Source organism: Pinus tabuliformis, chromosome 2_1 (genome assembly GCF_031772625.1).
Source record: "Pinus tabuliformis cultivar Carrire ecotype Pingquan chromosome 2_1, CPIR1, whole genome shotgun sequence".
NCBI lineage: Eukaryota > Viridiplantae > Streptophyta > Pinopsida > Pinales > Pinaceae > Pinus > Pinus tabuliformis.
In genome coordinates, this window is record NC_142299.1 from 151,637,575 (window position 1) to 151,654,256 (window position 16,682).

The 16,682-nt window shown below is 34.2% G+C and overlaps 1 pseudogene; it reads left to right on the forward strand.

The window, feature by feature from the left end:
• Positions 1–14,459: 14,459 nt before the first annotated feature.
• On the forward strand, positions 14,460–15,117 carry LOC149199189 (enoyl-CoA delta isomerase 1, peroxisomal pseudogene; annotated as a pseudogene).
• Positions 15,118–16,682: the final 1,565 nt, after the last annotated feature.

Below are 16,682 nucleotides of genomic sequence, written 5' to 3' on the forward strand. Positions count from 1 at the left end.
TGTTATCCTCACCAATAGTGGATATGGTCTACAATGTGTATGGATGTGGATTTTCAAAAATTTGAAAGGATCTCAAGTCCCAAGACATGACACACTAGGAGTTGGAAATACCTGAGGTAAGATTTGCAAGTGATGCAAATGTGGAATGGGTATTTGATGTCTCATCAAAGTACTATTTTATTGCTAATCTAGTCAAGATTAACTGAAAAAGTCTTAATCAAATGAAATATTTCATAATATTTTTTTATGAACAGCATAAATGGAAAGACATGACATGGTTTCCAAGATCTTCATCAAGTTTAAATTCAAATTTTGGAATATTTGAACTTAAGCCATGCTAAGAAACATTGTGTAACATGGGATCATTGGTCAAAATTTTCAAATTGGGTAGATTAAGGGATGCTAAAAATGACATATTGGCATTCTCGATGAAATTTAGCTATCGGTTGGGATTTGGCTGAGGGTTAGGAATTAGGATATTCCCAGTAATTGGATTTGATTGGGAACTCTATCGAGTAATCGTAATAGGACTAACTAATAAGCATTATCCATGTACAATTAATCCTAAAACATAAGCACTAAGAGGTGAGTGTGGGGAGATATGGAAAGTGACCTAGCAAGACCAGAAACAACTCCCAATAATGGTGGGAAACCTTGTAAGCATTGAGAATGGAAAGGTCCTAGTGGATCCCTGATCATGTTTGACTTGAGTTATATTTGTGAAGAGTCATGGGGACTACAAAATATGTTCATAAATATAGACTACTCAAAGGAAATAATTACCTGAAACAAAGAAACATAATAGTGTACTATTTATAATTTGTCACTGATACCAAGGATTTGAAAACATGAGCATGATGGAAAAATACCTAGTGTCCTTACTCTAAAATTGTAAATGGAACTTCCAAAAGTTTCAACAGTGGGGAATCAATCCAATAATACAAATTAGTGAAGCTTGAAAGGAGGATTATAATGAGGGATATTGGGGCACATTTTAGAGTGGCTAATTACATTTCCCAACAACCATTAAAAATCACTTATAGGTGCAATCAAATCCCATGATCATCACCTTAGGTAGATTCCCTATGATTTGGTCACTAGTCTACTTTTGTTAATGTGGGTAGAGAGATTATAAGTTGTCAACAATGTAATCACATGCTAAGGACCTCAAAAGAGTTGGGTGACTCAAGCATATCCTATAGGAACAACCAAATCTTAACCATTGACCTTTCACAATCATCCCTTTACTGTTAAACACATACATGGAGGAGGCAGAATATGAATGATAAACATTGAGTTGCATATATTATTGACATGATATACATTTATAGTACATTGGAGTGGTCGTTGGATTCCATATTCAAAGGTCTCTTGGACTCTGGTGGCTGTTCAAATTCCACACCAACCCATAAAGGATTAGGTGTCCAACATTCCCCCCCTTAATCTAAAGGGGTATGTATGAGTCCAAGAAGAGAACTGTAATACAAAATGTGAAAAAAAGCATGGCAACGCTAGGCTGAAAGTGCTCTCTGAAATGTTGGTATAAGGGGGGTGGTTTAAGGATGACCGCCAACACTGGAACGCTTAGTGCAGTTCCCAGAACTCTTCCAAATATGACATGAAGATGAGGTCTTCTACTAGAGGAAGTACTCCTCATGTTTTGAAGAGGGAAACCTTCAACCTTGAAAGGGAGGTCTCACCCTGCATAAAAAGGGAGAACCTCAACCTGAAAAGGGAGGTCTCAACTTGTGATGGTTTAAGGATGACCAACAACTCTGGAATGCTTAATGCAATTCCTGGAACTCTTCCAAAACTGGCAAGAAGATGAAGTCTTATGCTAGAGGAAGTGTCCCCAATTATTTGAAGGGAAGTCTTAACCCCGCATAGATGGTTTAAGGCTGACCACCAACCAATGGCATGCTCAAGGGAATTTATGTCTCTGGCTACAACTTTGAATCTGGTATGGCACGTTGTGGCTCAGGCTCACTTTATGTGGCTTTGAAGCTTGTATATGACCATCATTTCCCCCCCTGTGAGATACAAGGTGAGAATATGGAAAAAAATCAACTTCAAGACTTTTCAATAGTCGAGAACAAATCCTGTTGTATGAGAGAAATATCTTCTTAGCTATTGAAGCCCATTGCCAAGAAGCGATCCATCCAAGATGAATTTTTGTTCTTGCAGTGGGCTTGTTTCTAAAGCATATGTGTGAAGAATGAGTACGCTGATCACAATGCTTGCACAGATGAAGATCAAAATAATGATCTTTCATATGGCCAACTCAGTCATAGTGTTGGCATTTAACAACTTTTGGTTGCGAATGTGGAGGAGCATAATCTAGAACAGGTGAAGGTGAACTGTCATGAAGGAATCCAACACTCTGAAAATGGATGGGCTTTGAGTGATATGGAATGTGAAAGGAAACCTCCTTATCATATCCAAGACCTGTTATGTGTTTGTTATGGACAAGCTCTTCCCAAGGTCTGATGATGGGCTTGGGAAGCGTATGTTGAATTTCTACTTCTACATTCAACTCTGCTCTTGAGATGGGTACTGCATATGAATCAATCTTAATCTCATTGATATGATTAAGTTTTGGCAGCTGATGGGAGTCTGTCTCAATTTTCTGAATAGAAACAGATTCATAATGATGACTCCATTGTTGTAATTCTGCTTGTTGTAGCTGAGATTCAAGCTGCAAAAATTCAATGTTTTCTTTTGCATTTTGTAAACAAGTTCGAATATCAGAGAGAGTGTCCCAAAATGAAGCAGGGTAGGTGAACGCCCACTCTGATACCATGTTAAACACATACATGGCAGAGGCAGAATATGAATGATAAACATTGAGTTGCATATATTATTGACATGATATACATTTATAGTACATTGGAGTGACCGTTGGATTCCATATTCCAAGATCTCTTGGACTTCGGTGGCTCTTCACATTCCACACCAACCCATAAAGGATTAGGTGTCCAACATTTACCTTGGCCTTTTGGCACACTAATGATGGAATATTTAAGTCCCCTACAAGGACAACTTCTATATTTCAAATGTAAAATGATAAAGGGGGTTTATTTGGATGTTTACCTTAAAAGCATAATAAAGCTCCTATGACTGGAATGGTGGTCCAATTTTGTTTGTCTTAGGGTGTGAGCGTGTGGTTAATGTGAGTGATCCCATAAGTTTGGATTGAAAAATTCAAACACCCTATGATCATTACAATCTCCCTAATTAAACTATGTGAGAGAGAAACCAAGCACCAAAATGAAACTACAAGAAAGAAAAATAAGCCTAAACAACATGAATATGATGAACCCTTACTTCCTTAATAAACTTTCCTGATGATTGAATTACAACTTGAACTAAAACAATTGAATATTTAAGCTAACTTTACAAAACAAAAAAAAAAATCACGATTTCCACGTTGTAAAGAAGTTCAATACTTGGGGTTTAAAAACTACCCCTTAAAGAACATTAGCCATGGTACATGTCAAGACTTAAGAGTCATTGTTATTGAAATAAATCCACTAGCTACTTCAATCCAAACTAAAAATCCATTTTGAAATGAAAAAAGAAACAAACGTCCAATTAATGGAAAGAAAATGGACTTGGGAAAACTTGTGAGAAAGGAGCATCATAAAAAATAAGATATGAAATCAAAGATAGACTGCAAAAACACCTAAATTCCAATTCAAATCCATGATTAAGAATGATAAAATATTGTTTTTGAATATTTCCGGCAAGAACTGTGTAGTGTGTTCGATTCATCCAACGTTTCAAATGGTTACTCCATCCATCATAGCTCTTTGGTCCCTGATGATGGATGTAGTAACCATATGAAACGTTGAATGGATCGAAAACACTACACAGTTCTTGTCGGAAATATTCAACAACAATATGAATAACTATGGAAGCCTCAGATTGTTTAATGATATAATAATTATGTTGAGTGTGTTTCCTTTTGAGAATTATTAAAATGGATCATAAGCACGAAAGTTCAACTTATCCAATTTTTTTGTGGTTCTCAACTAGTCATAAGGTGGATGGGGAATTAATATAGGATACTCAACATAAATCTTCTTCATTTGGTTATTCATTTGAAGGAAATTTCAAGATTACTTAATCATATCTCATTTTAGTGTGTTTACTAGAAGTTGAATTACAAAGTTGACTCACTATCTAAAGAGGAACTTCAAATGATACATAAAACTATATTATTTATGGATTTCGATGACAAACATTTATTTGATGTTAGTCCCTATAGGATATAGGTCTTTCATGTATATACTAGTTTTTAAGATGTATGTATAAAAAAATTTAAGCTATAACTTAATTTGGGACTATTACAATGAATTATTTTTTATTAGAAAATTATTGGAAAGCTAGATGATAAAAAAGAGGAGAAGAAAAGTTACTGGATATGTTTTGATCATGATCTTAAGAAGTTAGAGTTTTTCTAATAATCAATTTTTGACATCAAAGTATCTTTATGAAAACTTATTATATCATGCCATGAGCAAATGAAGAAAACGTTTTTCACTTTAAAATAGAACATGTAAGACATAGGGATGAAGATGATGAAATTTCTTGGGCTTGCAACAAAATTAGACGTTGTTGATAACTTCTGGAAAACTGTGTATTCGATTCGTTGATGTTACCGACGTTTCAGGTGAACACTTCACCCATCTTTAGGGACAAGAATTTTGATAGAAGATGTGAAGAGTGTTGGACCTAGTTTCTTAGAGAAGGCATGAATATTACCATTAAAGAAGGTTAGATTAAGATTTGCATGAACATAATTGTTAGGGAATGAATATAAGTGTTAGGAAAAGTGAGAATGATGAGCCCAAATGATTAATATTAACTCAAAATGAATAATTTATTAAATTCTAAAATATTTAAAATTGAATTTAAATGAAATTATGATAAATTATTGAATTCAAATTAAAATATTTACTAATAAAAATATTTCAAAATTGAATTCACATTTAAAAATAATAAATTATTGAATTAAAATTAAAATATTAATTATTAAAAAAAATTTAAGTTTAAAGTTGAATTCAAATTAAATTATGATAAATTAATCAGTTCAAATTAAAATATTAATTAATATGAATAAGTTAAATAATAATAATAATAATAATAAATTAAATTTAAATAAATTAGAGTTAAAACCTTTAGAAAATGAAAAAAAAGACTAGATGGGGAAATTTAAAAAGCTCAAAGATCAAAACTAAAATATTAAGTTAGATAAGAAATTGATTTAAAAGAATAAGTCAAATTTATATTTTATAGAGATTAATATTAAAATTAAAAATTAAAAATAATATTTTTTTTTTTTTTAAAATATCTTTATTGTTATTCGAATCACAATTTATTTGATTATAGGATTAGATTATAAATAAGGAATAGTAATTTTTTAATAATTTTTATTAGAATATAATAATATAACGATAATGAGAATGATATGGGTTAAAGAATTTGATAATGAGAATGATATGGGTAAGAGAATTTGATTAAGGAGGGAATATTGAATATAAACAGGAAATAATAAGAATAAGAATGAGAAAGGTGAAGGATTAAATAAGGATTAAAGTTGATTAAATAATGATACTAAGATTGAAGGGAAGAAATAGGAAAATAGAGAAAGACGAAGAAAAGAGAGGGGAACAAGATTTAAGAAGGGAGACCTTATGTTAGAGGAGTAGGGTTTAGAAGATAAGAAATGGATGGTGGACTTCCAAGAATATCTTAACTGGTATCTATCAAATTATGGACTGTGAAAACACCCATGCCAAAATTAGATGTTTCTATATTGTCAAACATGGATATACAACCTTATAAACACTTGAGGTTTGAAAGATCTATTAGTAGTAGAAGAAATTAAGGAAGGTTAAAGAACCTCCAAAGTACACTCTAATCCTTTGGATTTTTCTCATCCAAAAGGTTTTAAATTCTGATATACTTTAACAGAGAAATAAAGCAAGTCCAAGCATTTTCATCCCCTCTATAAGTAATGAAAAAACTTCCTTGCATTTATTTAAAGAATACCCTTAGGGTCTATGCATGAAGTTGCGTTACATTGTTTGGCAAGAGAGGGCATGTTTTGGGTGAAAAACAACAACTTGATCGATCCATTTTAAGTGCTCGATCGAGCAATCTTTGAGCCCTCGATCAAGTTGTTTGAGGGCTTAAAGATATAGCTCAATCGAGCATTAAAACAAACCCTCGACTATGCTCGTGTGTAACCCGAGGTTATCTAGGAGCTCGATCGAGCTAGTGGCTCAATAAAGCAATATGCTTGATCGAGCCATGTTTTTGAAATTTCCTACCAATACAACCTAGGCGTGGAATTAAAGAAAGTGGCTCGATCAAGCCTTAAAGCTAGATCAAGATTTTATTTAACCACATTAAGTGCTCGATTGAGGGTTTCTTAAACCCTCAATTGAGTTATTTAAAATTTTATCTCAAGTGCTCGATCGAGCTGTTGAGGGCCTAAAAACATATTTTTAGCTCCACTTCTGTAGATTTCTCTACAACACCATTTTGTACCCTGGTTGATTTAGGGCAGAATTTGTCATTAAGTGGCACAGTTGATCATATTGGATTCGTGAAAGAATCCTCTCTCCAATGGCATATGAGTTTGACACTTTCAAATTCATATGATATTTTTCATCTAATTTCTTCTAAACATAATGCTTGAAATTTTTTTTGGACAGTTTCAAAGGGGATGAATAAAAAATCAATAACATAAAATATACACAACAAAAAAATTCAAAAACCACTATCTTCGTTTATGGGCCCTCTTAAAAAGAGTACTCTTGGTTTTTCAATTTATTTAAACAATTGAAAAAAATCTTACACGAACACATATGTCTGCAAAATGTAATTGAAATATTACTTCGCCAACTTTAAAAAATTATAAATAATATAATTTTTCATTAAAAAAAAAATGAAAAACTTAATTCTCTCCGTGTAGATCATGTTCATATAGATGTGTTTTAAAAATTACACATTTTGGACTAAGTTATGCTACACAAACACATGCATACCTCTTAAGATGTGGGAAAATTTGTAAGAACAAGCATTTCATTTAATGGAAAATTGACAGGTTATACGACACTAATTTTTTTTGCAAAAAATATCATTAGGACAACAACATAATTCTCCACAAATTGTCTTTTTACTCCAAATCAAAATTCACAATGCATATATGAATTTTGAGGGCTTCAATTCTATAAACGAGAAAAAATTTGAAATTTCATCGCCAAATTTGGCCCAAATGTGTAACCCATCTTCATGCATTCACCCCTTACTCAAGATAGTATGAAAAGAGGTTGAACATTAGATCTCACTTCAACATTGGGACAAAGTGCCCTTAGAAGTTTTCTTTAAAGAGCACTTTAATGGACGAGAATTGAAGGAGTATAGAACACTTCCATACTTGATTACTTGGGAAATTTGGTTGGTAAGAAATGTCAGGCTTTTGAGCATTTCTAAGCTCTCACTTTGACAATTTCATTAGAAGCTTTTTTGCCATTTTCTTCTTATAATCCTAGTATAAAGATAAAAACCATTCAGGTGACTTGGGAGGAGATTATGAATGAGGATTATGCATAAAGCTTCATTAATAGAGATTTTTAAACACTTTCATAGTCAGAGTTTTGTTTTATTTACTATTGAGGATCAATATTTTGCTAATAAGGAAAACCTGGTTATGGGTCTAATAACCAAGGTTAACTGAGAGCATTATTCTTCCTATCGAAGTGCACTTTAGAGAAAAAAATTGTGCAACTACACATATTTGAATACCATTATGATTATTGAATGGATGAACAATGAAATTTAGGTCCATAGTAGTTGTCTTTGATAGCTAACATTACATTTTATGGATATCTCTGTCTCTTTCAAATTATTAGTTTTAGTGCTATATATAAAGAACTTAACAATTTTATAGATTCACTATCTAAGGAAACTTTGCACTTAGATGGAGGTTTTCTTGTCTTATATGAATTCACTAAGGGACTTTTGGTTTCTTCAAGGTCTTGTAGCCTTTCAAAATTTTGATCTTATTGACCCTTGACATGTAATATGTCCACTAATGACCACATAGAACTCAAATAGATATTTAAGGTTTTGGTACAAGTTATGAAAATGATATTAGTAGTGGGCTTGTAAATCACATAAAACTAATCATATATTGCATCAACATCTAAGATTGTATTTTCAATTCATCTTAAAATAGAAAGTACTTTTTGTTTAAAGAAAAGGAGTAATCTTTAAGTGAGACATTTGGAGTTTCTAGTGGATTTTTTGTCATAATCGGATGAAAAAAATTGTGGCCAAATCCTGATTTGTGTTGTTTAAAATAGTTTTGACTGCATATATGGATTCAACACCCTCAAAAACCCTTAGGGTAATTCAATTTTGAAGAAATTTGTGGCCAAATACTGATTTGTGTTGTTTAAACTAGTTTTGACTGCATATATGGATTCAACACCCTCAAAAACCCCTTGGGCACTTCGATTTTGAAGAATTCACCTGTCAAACTTGTGATTTCAATGAATCCTTGTCTGATTCTAGACAAATTAGATCAGCAAATGAACTGGAAAACTTTCTAAAAAGTCACACTTAAAGACTACTCGTTTAATAATAATAATAATATAATATAAATATATTATATCATGCTTAATTTATTTTTTATTTTCCATTAATATTGGTGAGAGACTTTTTCATATGTGTGTGTGTGAAAAGTAAATAAACAAAATTTAAAAGAATACTAATTTAAGAAGGCATGAATTGTGTTTTATTAAATCAATCAAAATTAGCATAAGTATATAAATTAAATGGTTGGTAAATGTTGATAGGCATCGATCCATGATAACCATCAACAAATCCACCTTGACACATCTCACTTTGCCAAAATTAAAAATGTCAAGAAATTAACTAAATTATATCTTTATTTTAAATCATTATTGTTACTAATAATTATGTCGTAAGGCGTTTCCCTCTGAGAAGAACTCCCCTTCCATGCCACTTGTGTCATTTTGGACCATTAATTTTGGTGTTTAGACGATTGAAATAATATCTGCCATACGATTGAAAATAGGTATTAGTTAGTTACAATTCATAAGTATTAGTTAGTTACAATTCATAACTTTACGCCTCTAGGGGCTTTGCCTGATCCAACTAATCAGAGACGACTATTTTCGTTTGTTCTTTCTAATGAAGACCTGACATTTATACCACCATTGATAACAATACATCACAACCGAGGAGAGATCTCCTCCGTTAATGGATGCCTTCATGCGGGTTTTGACTCAGGCTTAGTTTGATGGTTGATCTTTGCTTTGGTGTTGAATTGCAAGGCGAAGACCATAGAAACATAGAACATGACTGAATATATTTGCTTTGGACCTCGCTGGGCATTGCTCTCTTTTTTAAACACTCACATTTGGTATGTTCTTACCCTATACTTGGAAATTTCTTTTTCTTATTTTAAAGGCAACCAGAAATAGGGAAGTGTCGGTTCTCTAGTGCAGGCATATCTGTTGTTTTTCTAAAGAAGAATGTCATTGTACATTCAATAGTTTCCCCTACATTGTTTGTTCATGCAAGGAGATTGTTCCCAAATAGGAACACGTTGCAATCATTGGCTCCTATCGGCCCTTTCTTGGAGAAGCCAGACGAATTGATGCAGTTTCCATCTGTAGCCAATACAGATTTCGACTCAAGCTTACCCATCATCCTGGTGGCCTTTCTCTTCTGCATCCTATGCACGTTGGGGGTAGTCGTCGTTCTACGTTGTAGTAGACGATGGCGAGTGGTGTCTGAGCCACCACTTGAAGCCAGTGTCGAAAGAGGTAAAGATGGTATCAAGAAAATGCATCTAAAAGAACTTTAGACATCCGTTTACAGTACAAGATCCCCAATCGGAACCCTAGATTGCCCTATTTGCTTGGCAGAATTCAGGGAAGGAGAAAGGGTGTGAGTATTACCAAAATGCCACCACACTTTCCATGCGGATTGTATAAATGCATGGCTCATTTCCAAACCCTCGTGTCCTTCATGCAGACAATCTCTTCTTTACGTGGGGCTGAAGAAACCAGCATAGGTGGCTTCGCCTACTGTTGAGGCGGGCGAAAGCCCCATAATGGATGTTACAGAAAGAAACGAGTTTGTTACAATAAATTCAATTTTTGAGATGTTCCACAACTCCACCAACGATGCAACAATGGTAGTTTCTTCATCTTAGGAATGCATCGACTTGGAAACAAGTAATGACCTGGAAATTTGGGTGAAAGAGCGCAACATCACAAAGCAATCCCTTGGAATGTGTAGTGTGCAAAGTAGGAATGGCATGTAGCACTATTTAAGATTAAGGGATGCGAAAATGGTACAGAATTGAACGCAATGAATTATTTCCTATCTTACCATGTAATAATTTTAGAAAAGTCTACCTGATAGGCTTACAATATCTCAAATTTTCACTGAAGGGTTCCTTTATTTTTCTTTTGAATCAGCCACTTCCACCTAATCGGTTCACAATATGCCACAATTCCCATTGAACAATTCTTTTTTTTTTTTTTTCAATCAAGCGTTGCTCATTTACAGTGTACAAAGACTCCTTTCTCTTTTTTTCATCAAATGTGCAAAATATTTAAATCCCAGAAAGAAGGTGAAAACAATAAAGCATATCAATTTCACTAACAAAATATCATAAATATTATAGAACATTTCACGTGCAATGCTGGAACTTATGAAACAAAGTTGTTTTTTTAGCTTGAACCATAAATGGTATAGCATTTTGTATAATTTAATTCAAAATAATTTTTAATTATAATTTTTTAATATTGTTTTATGATTTTGGATTAAAATTTAAAAATATATTTAAATATCAAGATTTTTTTCTTTGATGTATCCAAAGCAAAGTAATTAATTTTTCTTTATTAAAATTCAGTAGACCAATACCATACTTTATAAAAGGTAACCTGATATCATTATCATCCTAAGAAAACACATAATTTTAAAGATGATATAGGTATCAAAACCATTTTTCCGCATGTCAAATAATATATCAAAACATTAAATACAAAAGATTAAAATTGCAAACTTAACTAAAATTTGATGATGAATATAAAAAATGGAAGTTTTTCTTCTTCTTCTTCTTCTTCTTCTTCTTCTTTTTTATAATCTTGGCAGGTCCATCCATTTTATATTATATATATAAGGCAAATTTAGACCACCCAGTATTACCGAGTGGCCTCAACTCACCCCGAGGGGAAACAGAGTTTGTTAGCCACCAGTCAGCATTATATGCCATCCAAAAACAAAATTTCTTCAATCTTTCTAGCAAGGCTAGGTAAGTCTCAGTCTCGTGTCCAAATACTATAGAACTATAACAACTGACATATGAAACAGAAAATTTAAAAGCTACCCGCATAAACAAAAACTAAGCATAATGAAACTAGTCGTTCTTAACATTTTGCTCATCAGAGTTAGAGGCTACAGGAGCAGGATCTTCAACAGTTGCCTCTAGCATTCCATACAACTCCATGATGCAAGGGATGTGACGATCAATATGATCCATCCTGATGTCCTGTTAGTGCAACTGAAATAGGATTTTCTCCATGTCTTTTTTATAATTGGGCAGGCCCTGCATTGTGACTACCATCCCCACAGAAATTTGTTCCATCGCTTTGCCAAGCAGAATTTTCATCAAGAAGTACAAGTACAAGGTGTGTTTGAATTGCGTAATTCTACCTCATGTATTCCCTGGGTCAGGGACCATCGTCCTCCAGTCTTCTATCTCCTCGTTTGGTTCCCTTTCTTGTTTTATCTCAGCTTCCCAGTCGTCAATCAGCTTACGGATACCTTCATCTATTTCATCTCGGTAAGTCATAGTTGCCTCTGCTATGAGGTGCTCAGCAGGTTTACGGCCCCTGCAGCCTTCCATCATGATCGGTCTCTTGGCTGCTTGGGGGTTCAGGCCCCTATTGCCATGACCACGCCCTCTCTTTGCTGGAGCCATACCCCGTTCCGTGATGCCCTGTGGACAGTCAAACAACGTTAGTTTCATCAGTCCATTCGCATCATCCTGATACAATTTCTCATGCCTTGCCTCTCTGCCCTGCTTCACTTGTTGCAGGTTAAGGTATCCCAGTGCCCACAAGTGGCCAGGGGAATTGGGTTTCAAGCGCAGCTCCCCAAGCTCTTCATAGTGCCCCTCCCCCTTGCCATGGTGCAACTGCTTGTCATCCCACTGCAGCTGGAGCCAAGCTTTCAGACCCGTCTGGAGCCCAGCTCTACGATTGTTATCATACCCGCATGCAACTCTCTCAGCCAGTAGTTGTCTGCCAAGGTTATGCTTGCCCCTATGTCCCTTATACCGCCTGGGGTCCCTAGCTGCGCCCTTGCTACCATGCATATGCAAATGCCAGGGTTTTCTCAACAAATTACTGACATAGCTAATGTCCCGACCCCCTGCCCGTGACTCTTTCCTACCTCTTCCAGCACCACTCAACCCCCCAGACATGACATGCCTGTTATCCCCTATACCCCTGGTCTGAGCAACTAGGTAGGGGCCTGTATCTCTGCTCGACCCAACATTATCCATGCCATTGCCGAGACTCTGGCTTAAAAGAAATATAAACAAAACGCAGAGTCGGGCCATGGCCCTCCCTTTCCTCCCCTTGTTTCTCCCTGACAGTGCTAAGCCCCATTGGGACGACCTCTTGCCTCTCCCTTCCCCCCAGCGAAACCCCCACTAGTGCATGTAATTGCTGCAAGAACCCAACCAGAGCATAGAAATGATACAAGAACGAGACCGAAGTTCATACCAGAGAGTCATTGCTAACCCGCAGACAAGGTGCCTCTGCCTCTCTTCTGCTCTGAGCTGCCTTCCTTCTCCACTGCAAATTTCTCCTACCCGGCACGTCGAATGACATTCCCATCTCCACCACCCTGCCTTATTCCTCCCAATGCCACCTTGCCAGCCCACTGACCATGTATTCATGGCTAAGGACACCGCACCCCCTGCCTTGAGCATGTGGGGGACGACGATAATTATCGTCCTGGTACTAACCATGTCACCTCGAAGCCTGTCGCCTCTGACACCCTCTCTCATCCTGATCGGGAGTGAAGTATTGAATTTTGAAAAGCATACACAAATAGAATATTTAATAGAAATTCTAGATTGCAATATCCACGTAGCCTAGAAAATGTTGTGACCACACATGGGCAATATTTAATTGAAATTTTAGATTGCAATATACACAACGATTTTAAAAAACGAGGTAACAAGCCCACACACTTATATGTACATATGTATTAATTATTAATAAATGTATAACATATGTATAGCATAATTAAATATTTATAAGATTGAGAATACTATAAAATATGATAGGATTATAATTAAAAAATAGTATATGATTAGGATTAAATTAAATTATTCATATAAATAGATTTCAACATATGAAGTGTATTAATTTATTCATATAAATAAATTTCAACCTATGAAGTGTATTAATTGAAACATTTGATGTGGAATTTTGTTCATATTAATTAAAAACATATTTAAATATATAATTTTCATATTAATTAAAAAGCTGATCAATTCCATATTTATTTTAAATTGCAGATTTATAAATATTAAATATTAAATATCAGTTAAATTAAATTATTCATATAAATAGATTTCAACATATGAAGTTTATTAATTGAAACATTTGATGTGGAATTTTGTTCAATGAAAGAAGGGATAACCGCAAGGCTTGGCTATATTCTATATAAATAATTTGTTCAATGTGGTTATATTAATAAAAATCTCCTTTTTCACTGGTTGAATGTATTGGTATCTTGATAGGAACCAACTACACAGTTTTAATGTTTTTGTTCAACTTATTTATAATAATATTTTTTTCAATGGTTTAATGTAATTATAATTAGTATAGCTATATAAATTAAATTATATATATGATAATTGCATATAGATATACATGGTAGGTATTAAAACACTTATTTTATGGTACATCTCATTCAATATTTTCTATATAAAATTATTTGTTAAATATAAACTATAATAAGAATATTTTCTTTCGCTTGTTGAATGTAACTATAATTAGTATACTCATATAATTTAAATACATGTTAATTATGGATAGACATCAATTCATAGTAGGTATAAAGACACTTATCTCATATTGCATCATTGCCAATATTTTATTTAAATTGAAAAGAAAAAAGGCATAAATACCTTTAAGATAAAATCTCAACCTTTTATTCTAATTACTAATGAAAATATGTATATTCCATGTAGGTTAAATCCCTACTATCTACCTAATAATTATTCATAATTCAACTAAAATTCAAGAAACATGTTCTAAAATAAACATATCTATCACTATAATTACGTCGTAGTGCATTTCCCTTTGAAAAAAACTCCCCTAGTTGTCATGGTGTACTCATCTATAACATAGGATATTATGTTAGACGATCAAAGAATCCTCCGTCATTAGATTGAAAAAAATGATTGAAACAGTTATAATGAGCTTCCTCGGTTGGAGAAAATGATAAGCGACACATTTGAATCATACAACACCGAAATCTTGCAACAGAGAGGATCGATTTGAGATCCTCGGCCTCAAATTCATGCAGCTCGTCACAGACCTCATGGAATTGAAGTTACCTTCAATTGTCGTCGTCTGCGGGCATGCTTCTGCAGGGGGATTCATTTTCGCGTTAGCTCATGACTACGTATTCATGAGAAGGACAGAGGGTTTCTCTATATGAGCGAGGTAGACCTGGGTTTCGTCATTCCTCCCGGTGACATGTCCATCATCAGGAGCAAGGTTGATTCTTGTTACTTGACGAAAATTGTGATGGGTGGACGCAAGTACTTTGCTCCCATGGCCTTTAAAGCGAGTTTGGTGGACTCTGTTCACGATAATTTTCCGAAACCCTAGAGGCCACCATTGATGCAACTGTTAAGATTGGTCAGAAAAATGGAATAAGGAGGTTTACCTGCAACTCAGGCTCTCTCTTTTCTTCGAACCTATGGAGAAACTCCGACTGGTTTCCAAAGAGGGTTCTCCACTGCTTTCTTGCCTCTGATTTTTGTATCTTTAAGCATTTTTTAACTTTGTGAACCCCATGCGTCAATTCTTTGAGTACTCAAGTATATGAATATTATGCATAATATTTGCATACACAGAAGCTAGTGCATTCTACATAGTTCTTTTGGCAGTTGACAGACTTCCCAAATGTGAAAAGTGGCTTACTGATAATGATGATAGGAAAGAAGAAAAGGCTACATGGTGGCTGAATCGTTTGATGGGGCGTGCAAAGAAGTCGTCATAAATTGATTGGCCATATCCATTTGTGGAGGGAAAATTATTTGTTCTTACATTAAGTGCAGGTTTGGAAGGTTATCATGTGAATGTGGACGGGAGGCATGTGACCTCTTTTCCTTATTGAACAATGAATTGAAGAATCCTTTAGAGTACACTATTTTCTTTTATATCATCTCCACAATCTTGTCCATGTTAAGCAAGTGTTGCACAATAATTTTTTTCAAATTCAAGAAACTTTATGGAATTAGTATAAATTAATGTATGCACTAAATTTATATGTGGTTGGACCAAGGATTTGTGCTTGAAGATGCCATTAGCTTCTCTGTAAATGTTGACATTGATGTGCATATAGTTGTTTCTACTTCCTTGCCTGTCTCACATCCAAGCTTTTCACCTCAAAGACTTCTTGACATGTCAAGGATTATGATGCCAATATCACCATGGTCAAATAACAATTAGAATGGGGAATTTCAAAATTGCGAGGAACCAATTGTGCCACTTACCATTGACTTCTTAAATGATATTCCCATGAAAAAGGATTATGATGTCAATATCATCATGGTCAAACAACAATTAGAATGGGGAATTTCATAAGTGGCAAGAAAGATTCAAGATTTAGATGACATCATCACATGGTAAGAGAAATACAATTTATTCCAACCAATGTACACTCCTTTCTACAAAGTGAAATATATTGGTTTTCCACCAACATTTATTAAACCAAATTTATGAAATGCATTTGAAGACATTGAGTCACTATGGAAAGAGAATGACGAACCTAGTTGAGGCTATGGAAATGATTGAGTTAGATAAAATACAATGGTCCAAAGAGACAAGAAATAATACCATTCTTCTATAGTTTGGACATTTTACACGAGTGAAATAAGGATAAGAAGCAACAAGTAACTAAATTAACAACATCATATAACAAATGATGAGGCAGTTTATTAATGTTCCCCTTACTACTAAAGTCTTTCTATTAAGCTTTCCTCATAAAATTAGGCCAATTTCTAATGAACAAAAGCTATTATCCATTGCATTGTGAATTAAGGTGATATGAGATTACTTTGTTATGAAATGTTTGATTTAAATCATTTACTTATAACGGTTCCAGAATCTTAATGAAGAGCATTTTCATAAATCCTTTAGAGCGAAGTGTTGTGCATTACCTTCACTTTGAACATATCCTGGTTGGAATCTCCAAACATAACATATGATAAAAAAGAAACACCAGTAAAGAAACAAAATTCCATAAAATTTTGACTTCTTTCTTCTATGCTATTGTTTCTTATGCCATTGTCTTAGGGTGTTTCCTTTGCAACATGT